Genomic DNA, 13,115 nt, shown 5'->3' with positions numbered 1-13,115 from the left:
TATATAAAAAAGAAACACAAAAGAATATATTTGAAAATATATTCTATGTTTACCAGTGTCACTAAAATAAAAGTGCATCCACATGTGTAAGAATTGCACTTGCGAAAATATTAAACGTTTTCTCTAAACTTGGACAGATGCCAGACAACAGAAAATCTGCACAGCCTATTTTCCAAAAGATTTATTAGCATGCTTCATAGAAAACTTCATTGAGAAAAGTGTTTGTTTCCATATTTCTTGAACATTTTCCATGGTCTTGAATAATTGGTCAAGCTTTTCCTTCAGAGGATGATGCTCTTTCCTTACCGTACCCCTCACTATGGCTGTTGTTAAGAATGTCCTGACAGTATTTTCAGCCATGCACATTTCTGTGTTTCAGCTGTGATTTTTGCCTTCCCGCTGCATTGTTCCAGCTGGGAACAGATCATGACTACCATGGTAGTGCCTGTTGACTTTTGAGTATGCTGGAAACTGGTGCTGACATTAATGAATGCTGCAGTCATTATTGAATTTACCTGCCTTGGGAAGATGCTGTGAATTTACCTGCAGCTCTTTAAAAAAGCCAATTTTGGATGTTTGGGAGCAGTGTTGCCTTGAAGTCAAAGCTCGTGTGCGCTGTTTTGGTGCAAGATCCAGTGCTTTTGTTCTTGTCTTTAGCCCCGTGGCTGTGTGTGTGTTTCTGGTTTGTTGCACTGCACAGGCTGTATAGGATGGAAAGCCCACAATACTTCTTTTTAACAGCAGCTTCATTGACTGTCCATGAACAAGCCAGAGTATTTTGTACACGCTTTCATCGTTTGGTGTGTTATTTGTAGTGAACTGAAGGCTGAGTATGCTGGACAAGCAGCAGTGTATACAACTAATGATTATCAACACTTGGCACATAGCACATTGACACAAATGTGAAATACAGACATAGCAGTAGATCCAAATACACATCCAAAGCCTGCAGAGATGGTGGTTTTTTTCCATGACAAGTATAATCTCTGATATTTTAAAAAGAATGTAGGGCTTTGTCTTCAGGCAAATGAGGACAGGAACTATTGTCAGTAGTCCAGAAAACATCATCAACAAGGAACAATTAATCTTTAGATATTTTAATCTTGCACGTGGTTTCCTAGCTGGGGCAAGACATGAAGAACAGAGCTGTACTAACAGCTTTTCAGTTTAGGTTTTTGCCAGTGGGGCTGGGTAGGGTGGAGAAAGGGAAGATAAGAAAAAAATGAAGACTCAGAAAGCAGGAGGAGACACTGAACAAGAAAGGCAATGGAAGAGTTTACTCCAAAGAGAAGATCTAACGGCATGATATATATCCAAAAATCTGAAAGGCTGCTGCAAATTGGGAAAACAGTTTGTCAAGTAGGGATGACATTAGAATTAATAGACTTAATAAGGAAATTTTGGTGCTGGCTGACAGGTGAGGGGCTCAGCAGGACAGGGCAGTGCCCAGTGCATGAGCTCCTTTGGTTCTGCCAGGAGAGAACTGAACAACACCAACCAGAGTAATTTGGTTGGCTGGCCACTGACAAGCCCTGTCCTCCCTGTCCAGATACAGTCTGAGGGTCAGGATTCCTGGTTTTAATGAAGTTATAGGATAAATTTCATGCCAGAGTACTCACTTTATATTCATGAATGCTGTCAGGGTGTTCTGTACCAACTGTGATGGACAGTTCAGCTCCAGACAAAGAGTGCATTTTCTGCTACTTAAAAGTGATAAATCTCCTGGAAAGAAACCACATCAATTTTAATCTTTTTTGTTTATGTTTAATTTGTTAAATTGCTTCTGGCAGCCTGGAACATTTTCAGAACAAAACAGCTTTGTGTGCTACCAGAAGCTTCCTTGGGCCAGTGGCATAAAAGAACTTTATTTTCACTGATCCTTCTCTATCATCTCTATTTATCAATTATATGCTCTTCTGTGAAGGTTCCACCTTCTCCAGTTTTGCAGTTAAATATTCAGTGTATGTGGAGTAAAGATGGCATTTTGCCATCTGTAGATTAGTGATAGGTGGTGAATAATGTGTTTAAATTGGATTTTCTTGAGTTGGGAACTAGTGTACTGTACACAATAATCTATAATTTCAGGAACTAGCAGAGGACTTGAAATCATGTGATGCAAGGGCTCAGGCTTGGTTCTGTTTGCCAGAAGCTGTTGGTGAGTCCAGCACCAGGGGTTACAGGTGTACAGGCTGCTACAATTATTTGGAGCTACCTTCCTTAAGTGAAGGCGGCGTTACAGTTTTATCCAGTTTTCTCATAATATTTTTCTGCATGTCAGCATTCAAGTTTAGCTCCAGATGGCAAACTTCATCCAGGTGTTTGTCTCTGAAAAATTCTAAGATGATCTGCTAGCTAGTTTTTTTTAAAGAACTGCTTCCTGCTGACAGACATGTATTGTATGTTGTGAACTGACTTTGAGTGTTTAACATAAATATTGGTCAGCTGAAAATATGCAGAGACATGCTTTCAGAGTAAACCAGCTCATCACCAGCTTATGCCCCATCCCTGGAAGTTCCAAGCTCGGCTGGATGTAGCCCTGAGCAACCTGAATCTAGTGAATGGCATCCCTGCCCATGGCAGGGGCTGGAATGAGATGATCTCAAAGGTCCCTTCAACCCAAACCATTTTGTGATTCTAAGATTCTATAATAACTCTTAAAAAAATTGGTGGCTTTTGCTGGTAAGAGCCCTACAGTAGCAGACAGCCAACACCTCCTAGTCAAGTGCTGCTGAAAGATCTCCAGCCCTGAGAATGCGGCACTTGGCATGAGCAGCAGCGCCCTGTCATGCACTGGGGCCAGAGCCTGACCCTGGGGTAGGGCTGCACACAAGAGTCCTATCTGATGTTTTCAATACACTAACTTCTTCCTTGAGCCAGAGGTTTGGAATGGATAGAAATAGCTCTTCTGAAACATATGTCTGTAGTCAGGAAATTGCCATAAACCTGCCACTTCTCCACTGTGGATCCAAGCCTTGAGCACGGGGATGGTGGGGAGCTGGTGCTGTTTGAGGAGGAGCACAGTCCTTCACATGCATTCCCCAGCAAGGAACCAGAAGAGAATTTTATTGTTCTGCTCTGACTGAAGTTGTTCTGATTTATGTTGAACAAAAACTTCAAAATAGTGGTTCAGGTTTAGTTTGACAAAGTAAAAAACAACCCATAGTGGCACAGTTTAATTTAGTTTGGATCATAATCTACTTTTTTCATAATCACTAGTGGAGACTACAAAAAAATGTTTATCAGAGGTGTTACAGGAGACCCTAAGCTGGCAGCAAGCCTGTGTGGGAAACAGGCTGACTGCTCTGATGGCCAGTTAGTGCTGTGCTCTGCCTGTGCTGGGGGTGAGCATGTCACCAATTTGTCTTCAGCTCATACTTTGCCACCTGTCTCCTCCAGCAACCTTTTGACTGTCAAACTCTCATAGAGAATCCCACAGCCAGCACTGGTTGTGGGAGAGCAACAAGGAATCTCTGTGTCACAGAGCACTCCTGGTGCTGTAGGAAAGGCATGAAATGAATTGACCACTCTTCTCAGCCTGGGGCCTGGGCCACATGCTGCGTTCCTCACGGGGCTGAACGCACAACCTCGATCCTAAAGCCACTGATAGGAACTGTGAACTCTGGTACTTTCAGCCTAGCAACAGAGGAAAGCAAAACCTAAGAAAAATCTGAATTTAGAGCCCTGCCCAGGGATGCTCGGTTCATCGCTGACCATGTTCCATTAAGGCTGGAGGAACTGGGGTCTGATAGACTTCCAGCAAGCCACGAGCCCCCTGTGACCCCTGGTAGTGTTACTTTACTAAAACTGAATCAGAAATGCTTTGGGTGTGGATTGGTGGGAGGCTGGAAGCAAAAAATTCGAGCAAAAATGTAAAGATGATTTAGAGGCTAAGACCCATCTGGATGCTTGACAGTAGCTACTTTTAGAGAGGAAGTTGATTCTTGGAGATAACATTATCAGTCTTAAATGTCTGGTGTCTTTGTGGAAGGACTTTGTAATGGTGTTCAAACAGTAGTATGTAGGATAGTATATGAAGAGTGCAACCTAAAAGATTGTTAATTTTAGCACTTGCAAATGCATCTGTTTACCTCTACATATGTACGCATGAAGAATAAACTTTAAGCTCATTCAGGTACTGAAGGAAAGATTTTCTCTTGATCCAATGTGTTACATGTTTTTGCTATTGTAAGATCTTCTATGCAGCTTGGCCCTTTAATATTTAAAAAAAAAAAAAAATTAGAGAAAACCCCACATTAAAATACACCCCCTCCCTCCACAAAAAGAACGGCTAAGGAAGTTGGCCAATGTGGGAGACTGGTATGAAAACTTACTTGGAGTATTTTTCCTGCAAAAAAACTTTCAAACCAACAAGCTATGGAAATGAAGTGCAGATGGGACATAAAGAATGAGGAATTTAGTTCTCTGTCAGGATGTAGTCAGTGATGCTGATACAATGAATGTCCTTCCCAGCGTCCCTGGTTCCTATCTTGTATCTCCTTTACCTCCTCAGTCAGTCAGTGGCATACACCACGTGGATCAGTCCCACAGCTGTAGCTGATTGTGGGGTTCTTGATTCCCCATGGGAAGAGGGTCGCTCTCCCCTCGCTCAGGCTACTACTTGATGACTTGCAAAATTGTGCATATTGCATGATATCTGCAAGGATAGATAAATCAGTAATTCTGTGACTTTTGTCTATGATACAAGTATCTTCTATCTGTGGTACCAAGATATTTTTTTCTGCTGTTATTGTTTGCAAGTAGTCCGAAGTACAGACTGTGTCACCTCATCCCTTCCTGTGCTGACACTAGGAGAGAGCCATTGCGAAAACCAACGGAAAAAGCAAGTTTGTTCCTAAGTAGTAAAAAACATTTTTGGCAAGCATTTCTGTTTTTCCAAAACTGTAGGTCTTACCATAGTAGATGCATCTGATTTTCAGTTCAGTCTGGGTGGCCTTTTCCCATCCTATGTCTGTATGGATCTTTATGGTTTTGATACCAGCCCTCCCTCTGGCTGAATTACAGCCTTCTATCCAATTGCACAGCACATCATTATATATATTTTTTTTAATATGTAAATACATTGTAATACATAGGATTTCCAGTGACCAGATGTAGATTAACTTTCCTTCTGTGATGTAACATGGGAAAAAACCTATTTCAAAATTAACGGGGATGGCAGAATCTTAAGACAAACAGACGATAAATATCCCAAGGGATTCTGCAGAGTGAATTTTCTATGGAATAAGGAAGCCTGTTTCAGGCATATATAGATAAAATGAAAGAAAGCAAACTTGAAATTGACTGGCCAGCTAGTCAAATTGCAGGCATTTAGTTTTTTCTTTCTGTTTTGCTTTTAAAAACCACTGGAATTTCCTTTAGTCTGTTTTAGTTTAAAACTGTAAAAAATTTCTAAAAGTGTCAAATAAAGTTACCTAGTTTTTGAACTGAGTTTTGCTATTTTATATCACCCTTAAGTTTGAAACACTTTTTTGTTTGTTTGTTTGTTCCGGGATGTGATAAAATGTGCATTGGAATTTAAAGTTCACTGTGTGCAGCTCCCACCATGAGCTGAATTCCATGCAAAATTCTTAAAACTTGTTCAATACCAGAAACAGTGTTTGACATCCCCACATGGTCCACACAAGTAATCTCTTTCCCTGGCTTTTGTAACCCTGACAGAATTCCAGAATAGTTTGGTTCGGAAGGACCTTAAAGCCCATCCCATCCCATCCCATCCCATCCCATCCCATCCCATCCCATCCCATCCCATCCCATCCCATCCCATCCCATCCCATCCCATCCCATCCCATCCCATCCCATCCCAGACACCTCCCACTGTCCCAGGCTGCTCCCAGCCCTGCCCAGCCTGGCCTTGGGCACTGCCAGGGATCCAGGGGCAGCCACAGCTGCTCTGGGCACCCTGTGCTAGGGCCTGCCCAGCCATTTAAAGTCGTGTGATCACTTGTACCAATAAATTGGGTTTGTTTTGACCACTCAGTTGCATGTTGAATTGCTGTTGCTTGGGAAGGGAGAGATTTACTAATAGTCCCCTTTTTTAAAACAAAGCTGAATGTCTACTGAATTGCAAGGTAAGTCGCAAATGTATCGAGGAACGGTACAAACTGACAGCGAAATTAGCAGGGCAGCAGATCTTCCTCGTTTTTAATGCCTTTATTAAAAGTGATCAGTTCAGGTGGGAGCACCTGACAGGTCAGCGATCCACCTGCTGCCACTCCAAGGAGCAGCTCAGTAAGAGAAGGAGAGTGCAGCTTGGTCCGCTAGGACAAGGATTTGGGGAAGGGGGACTGTCCCCAGCAGAGCTACGAGGCTTTACCCCACGTTCATTTTGTGAGTTGCCGTCCAGGGTCCTGGCTCCCACCAACATCCTCCAGGTCATGGCAAGGGCCACCAAAGGTCGCCAGCGTCTCTGCCGGCTCTGGGCCTTGTCCCTGATATCCAAACATCACCTCGATCTCCTAATTCTGGGTTGGCTCGTGGCTTTAGGGGTCTTTTCCTGGATGTGGTGGGGATCCTGTCTCATTGCCTTCTGGGTCTGAGGTTACTTTGCTTATACCCCAATGTCTCATCCCCTCACCGGCCGAGGGGGGATGCCATCCTCCTGGCAGCAGGCAAGGGTGGTACTGACGAAAGGAGAATTCTCAACAACAGAGAGTTAACGACCGACTCTTAACAGGTGATTACAACATGCAGCTAACAAAAGAACTCTCCCCGGCCAGCAATCAGCTCCCAACTTAACTTATAACTCTGCAACCCTTTTAAAAAAAATGGTAACTCTTTTTTTTACTCATAACAATAGCAGGTACAATTCCACCCTATGTTTCTCCTTAGTATGTCCTGCATTTCACTTTTAAATACACAATACACCTGAGAAGAGGGGAATTGAGAAATTTTTTGTGATATCTGAATCTAAAAAGCATCAACAAAACCAACCAAACAAACAGAAAGGAAACTACACACACACACACACACACAAAATCCAATCCACTAAAAAAACCAGCTACAGCAAGACAGCCTTTCTATCTGCACTGTCACTGGGAACCAAGAGACAGCTGCTTCCATTCAGAAAATGAGAGTTCAAAACCAGAAAGACTGGGTTCATTTTAAATAGAGGGTAGTAAATACTAAGATACAATCTGGCCACAAAGCTCTTCCTAAAGTATTGCAAACCTCAGCAGATATTATCTGAAACAGTGCCTGGTGCTGTAAATTTAGAGGTACATCTGCAAAATTGTGTGACCTTTATATTCTTGTACTTGGTTATTCCTGTATCTGTTGAATAGACAAGGACAAAAGGACAAGGACAGAGCATTTGCTGTTTCAGGTTTTGTGGGTTGCTTTGGGGAGCAGGTTGTTGCTTCTTTTTTTTTTTTCTCTCCTTTTATTTTTTTTTTCCAGGGGGATATTTGATTTTGGGTTTTTTTGCAAAAACCCATATTATAGGTCTTGACACCAAGGAATGCTCTAATGGGGAATGGCACCATTCCAACAGGAGCTGTTGACTGAACTGCTGCTCTGCTGAACACTTGCGGTGGGGCCCACAGTCCTCCCCGCAGTGACACGAGTGCAGATCCATCAGCAGTGAAGATCCTGACACTCTGAGCCCCTCCAGACTGCCCATTTGCTAAAGATCTGTCCTACGTGACCATTTCTGCATCTGCAGGGACAGTTTGTGTGGAGCGTTCACAGCAATCTTATCTCTATCCACCTTACTGAGTTTTGCAGCAAAACCCCCTCAGGCCCCTCAGGAAGGAGGGGCTGAATTCTCCGCATTCTGCCCCCAGGATGAGGCTCAGGTGAGTACAGGGGTTGCCCTTTGCACAGGGGTTGCCTGAAGCTCGGTTTCAGGGCATACTGAAATTCCCACCTGGAGAGCTCCTGGGCCAACTGCTGAAATAAGGTTTTGAGAATGTATTCAGTCAATTACCGAATTTCAAATCAGCTCATTGCCTCACTTGTGCAGGTGATTAACTGGGGAGTTCTTGGACCACCTGGGGACCCTAGGACTTGGCTACATCTGTCCTATTTTTCTTCTTGTGGGAACTTTAACGAGCCACATACAGTATTGTGGTCTTTGGTTTTACTGTTTAAGTACAATTTCCACATTCACGGCTTCTCAGTCTCACCTCCAAGATAGATTTGACTCTCTAGATCACCTCTGCATACTGCTCTCCATTAGAAGAGTTCCTCGGAAAGAGATGCAGCTTTCAGAAGAGTGTGCTCTGTGTCTCCAGTGGCTCCTAGGAGTCCCCCTGTTCCCAGCAGATGCTCCTGAGCAGGTTCTGGTGTAGTCAGGTACGTCTGCATCCTCTGCAATGCACAGCCATTCAAATGTTTCCTGTTTTCCTCTGTGTGGGGCAGGGAAAGTTCTCTTTTATGTGCAGGACTGCAAAGAAACACTGCCTGAGCAGCAAGAGTTGGCTTGCTGCTCCCTCCTAGATCAGTCTGCTTGGCAGCATGGGGTTGCACTAAAATAGACTGAGAACATTAAGGAGCGTCATGGGCTCTGTGCCATGGGGATTCCAGAGGAAGAATCTTTCAGTCTTCTTGGACTTGAGGAGGTTTCTTTTGCTCTGTCTGCTGTACTCTGTTACATTATTACAGTCTCATCAGCCACAGTCAGGAGCTCTTTAAAGCTCTAAAAATAAAAAATATCCACAACACCTAGTGTACAGTGATGAGGGCAATAATCCTATTCACAGAATCCCATAATTGTTTGGGTTGTGAGGGACCTTAAAGCCCATCTTGTTCCAGCCCCTGCCATAGGAAGGACACATTTCACCATCCCAGGCTGCTCCCAGCCCTGTCCAGCCTGGCCTTGGGCACTGCCAGGGATCCAGGGGCAGCCCCAGCTGCTCTGGGCACCCTGTGCCAGGGCCTGCCCACCCTGCCAGGGAACAATTCCTGCCCAAGATCCCATCCAGCCCTGCCCTCTGGCACTGGCAGCCATTCCCTGTGTCCTGTCCCTCCATCCTTGTCCCCAGTCCCTCTCCAGCTCTCCTGGAGCCCCTTCAGGCCCTGCCAGGGGCTCTGAGGTGTCCCTGTGTCCTTCTCTTGTCCAGGTGAGCAGCCCCAGCTCTGCCAGCCTGGCTCCAGAGCAGAGGGGCTCCAGCCCTTGCAGCATCTCCTCTGGATTTGCTCCAACAGATCTGTGTCCTTCCTGATGCTGAGAACCCTACAGGGAGGTGTAGTGCTCCAGGTAAGCTATTCCAAGTGAAAAATTAATTCCAAATGACCTTCAGAAGGCCAAATGAAGAGTGCATTCATTCTGTCTCTGTACCCCCTGGATGGGGATAGAGAAAGGGCACAATACTGTGGCCATTACAGAGTTGCTCAATGGTCTCAAAACAATTCCATCAAAATTCAAACAACTTTCATTAATAAGTTAGTGAGTCACTCAATATTTCTGTGATATTTCCATAGGAGAAAAAAAGAGAGAGGGAAACTCTAGCGGAAGAAAGCCACATAACCACCAGTTTTGTCTATTTATTAAAATGAAAAGTGCAGAATTTAATTTTATGAATAAAAAAAATTTCTCAAATGTCTCTCATAAAGTTATGTATGAGTATAATTTTTTAAAATTCCTATGTTCTCTTATATCTTGATTGGTTTATCACTCTGAAATCAAGATTTTAAATTGAATTAAATCAAGCAATACTTTTTCCCCTTCAAGAATGAGAAATGTCTCTACCCAGTGCAGAAAAAGAAAATGAAACAAGGAAATCTGCACTTAAAATGTCTTTTGGGGGTGGTGCTGTGTGACATATGTCTTGATGTGTCAGAATGGGGTTCTCATGATAAAAAGTTCTTCATTTCTAAACTGTTTTCATAGGCTGGTTTCTGTCCCCATTCTATTTCTTAGTTGTTGTACCACAGGGAAAGAACACAACCAACACCACAAACAAACAAACCTCATGTTTGTTTTTTCCATGCCCTCAGTAAAAGGGTATTCCTGGGAAGCAGAATTAAGTGAATGGTCTTTGAAATCCTTTCATGTAAATTTCTCCTTACTGTGTTTTTTGCATCTAGAAATTTTCTTGACCATAGAAATAATTCCATATCCTATGCACAGCATTTTCCAGCATTCCAACATGAAATGTAGCAAACCAGCTAAATACTATTAAAGACATCTAAATCCTTCTAGTGCATCACAATGTTTTCCTGATTGTTCTATTAAATTTTGTAAATTATATTGCTTTAGTGCAGTGTTCATTCTATCTGCACACTGTGACTATGTGTGCAACAAACACGAGAGACAAGAGTGGTCCCAACTGCCCCTGTTGAGTTTGGTTGCCAGAGATCACATCCACAGTGCCTTGTCCTCTCACTTAACTTTGATGTGTTTGCTCCCAGCTCCTTCAGCAGGAGTGCAGAAACTGCTGCTCCTAATTTCTTACTTATTTAACCACTGATAGATTTTGTGGGTTTTTTCTTTCACTGCAGTCCTATTGCAGTCCTCCTCCCCTTGTTACTTTTGGGCTTTGATTTTGCAGTTTTTCATCTCCATTCACTCAAAGGTATGTGCAGACCCTCTTTATCTGATGAACATTAGAAGGATGTCACTCCCTCACTCAGCTCTTTCACAGGGATGGACAGTCTGTCTGAAAGGACAAGAACTGCTTGTGGTGTTCACAGGCTCCTAGCCAAACGTGTTCAGATTCAGAGATTGCAGCATTTTTCTGGTTATTGGCTTGGTGCTAATAAGACCAAGGTTCTGGGTTTGATCCTCATATGGGCCATTCACTTAACAGTTGGATGTGATCCTTCTGTGTCCCTTTCAGCACAGCCCAGTCTAATTCTGTAACCAGCCAAATCTTCATTATTGATGCTCAGCAGGAAACCTAAAACAGATTTCGGTCATTGTTGCTCAGTCTGGAGAGATCCATGGGACAGCAGATGTTAGGAATGAAAGGATACACTCTAACCAAAATCAACTTCAGAGAAATCTCTATGGTAATTTTATCATTTTCAAGTTTGCTGTTAATGTTGAAGATACTTAGGGATAGAAGTGGCAATTGGATCAGAGATGACTTGCGCAGGTCAAAACTCAGACTAAAGCAAAACAAGTTCTCAGCTTTTAATCTATTTTTTGCCTTTTCAAGATGGCAGAAGGGTCACTTGTGGGCTTCAATAAACTCCAGCACAAGGAACTCTGTCCAGTTTTGGCCTCTGCTGTGCGTGTGTGTGATGTTGGATAATCCCTGCCTGCTCCTGTGCAGCAGTTAGGCTGTTCTAGCACATAAATGATGATAAATAGGATGATAAGGATGGTAAATACAGTACGAACTGGAAGGGCTACGGATGTCTGACTGAGGAAATTAGTAGGGTTGTTCTGGGAATACCGCTCCCTTTATGGTTTCTGTGTGCATGGTTAAGAGATCATCCCCAGTGTGGGAGCTGCGGATGGGCGAAATTCAGTGGTGCAGTGCTGCAGGTATGAATCACCCCACTTCAGGCAGCTCTTTTCCTTGAGGCGCTGCTGCTGGAGAGGATGGGAGTTGTACAGCGAACCGCAGAAACGCGTGGTGACCGGGGAGAGGCAGGAGCTGGGGCATCACCGCTCCAGCTTCCCAGGCAGCTGGGGAGCAAGCGGGGGGAGGGGGGGCTGGGGGTGGGAATTGCTTAATTCCAAAGTTCATTGAAAGCAACAAACCAGCTCTTCAGGCTGGGCCGTTCCTGTCGCTCAGCCTGTGCCTTTAAGCTCCGCCGCGAACTCCCCCCGTGCCTCCCACCGCCCCCGCCGGCGCCCCGCAGGCCCGGGCGGGTCAGCTGCCGGGGAAGGCACCTGGCGGCACCGGGAAAAGCAAAGCAGGTGAGTCCCTGCTCCTTCTTAGGAGCCCTTTTTACTTCCTCCAGGGTACCGGGCTTTCTTGGCTCGGAAGGGAAGAGAAAAACCAGCACCTTTCCCGACGGCTGCACCCACCCCTGGATGCTCCTCGCCCCGCGGTCCCACCGCCCAGCGATCCCTCCTGCCTGGCAGCCCTCCTCCTCCTCCTGCTGCTGCTGCTCTTTTTTTCACCTCCTCCTCCTTCTTCACCACCTCCTTCTGTTCTTCCTCATTGCTTCTCCATCAGGCTCAGACAGGATTGCTGCCTGCAGCCGCAGATTTGCAGTCCAGCTGGAGTTTGAAACTGCTTCTCCACGCTGGATCTTCCCCCATGCTTGGGGAAATCCCTCGTGCTCAGCTGGCTCTGAGCAAACAGCCTCTTTCTGAATTTAATGCCTGTGGGGAAAACAGCTCAACTCACCTTTTACTGAAAGTGGAAAAAAGAGATTGGAAAGATGGAAAAAACTTCTGTGCTTCCTCTTAGTCGCTTATGGCTTAGTAGTTTTCCTTATGTAATGCTGAATTGCTTTTTAGTGCTTTTTGATTGTATGTAACTCTAACATGATTTAGTGACTTCTAGGCCCTCTTCTCTGAAAATACTGGTTAAGAGAAATACCTTAGTTACTTAAACACTTCGGAAACCAAATGCAGAGAATGGTCTATATTATTTGAAAGCTATAACAAATTAGGAAATATTCTAGAAAGAAAACTCAGGGTACTTCACGGAAGACAAAAAGTGCAACTTTGACAGTAATGCAGACCTAAAAGATGAAAAAATCAATATTATCAATGTAAGAAATACAAGAGTGAAACAGCCGTGGCAGCGAGCAGCTTCGACCTAGGCATGGGACAAACTCTTAAAAACAACCTCTATGGGCCTATAATAGCACCATCATTTGAGCTTAAAGAAATGTTTCTGTAGCTGGATGGTTCTTTGTTCCCACAGTTGAAGGGAAGGGCTTGAGAGTCACGCTGCTTCACACCCACCTGTCTCCCAGCCCTGAGGCTGCCCTGCAAAGAGCTCGGGCACAGCCCCTGAGAGCGAGGTGTGCTAAGGGAGGTCCCTGTAACAGAGCTGTCCTAAGGGACCGGCCGGGCAGCGCCGCCCGTGCGGCTCTGGAGCAGCCGCTGTGTGCCCGCGGTGGCTTCCCCAACAGGAGCGCTGCCCAAAGCCAGGCATGGTGACACAGCTGCCCAAAGCCGGGCATGGTGACACAGCTGCCCAAAGCCGGGCATGGTGACACAGCTGCCCAAAACCAGGCATGGTGAC

Source organism: Fringilla coelebs, assembly GCF_963513975.1.
Source record: "Fringilla coelebs genome assembly, chromosome: 24".
NCBI lineage: Eukaryota > Metazoa > Chordata > Aves > Passeriformes > Fringillidae > Fringilla > Fringilla coelebs.
The sequence above is the reverse complement of the archived record's forward strand: the minus strand, read 5'-3'. Positions refer to the sequence as shown.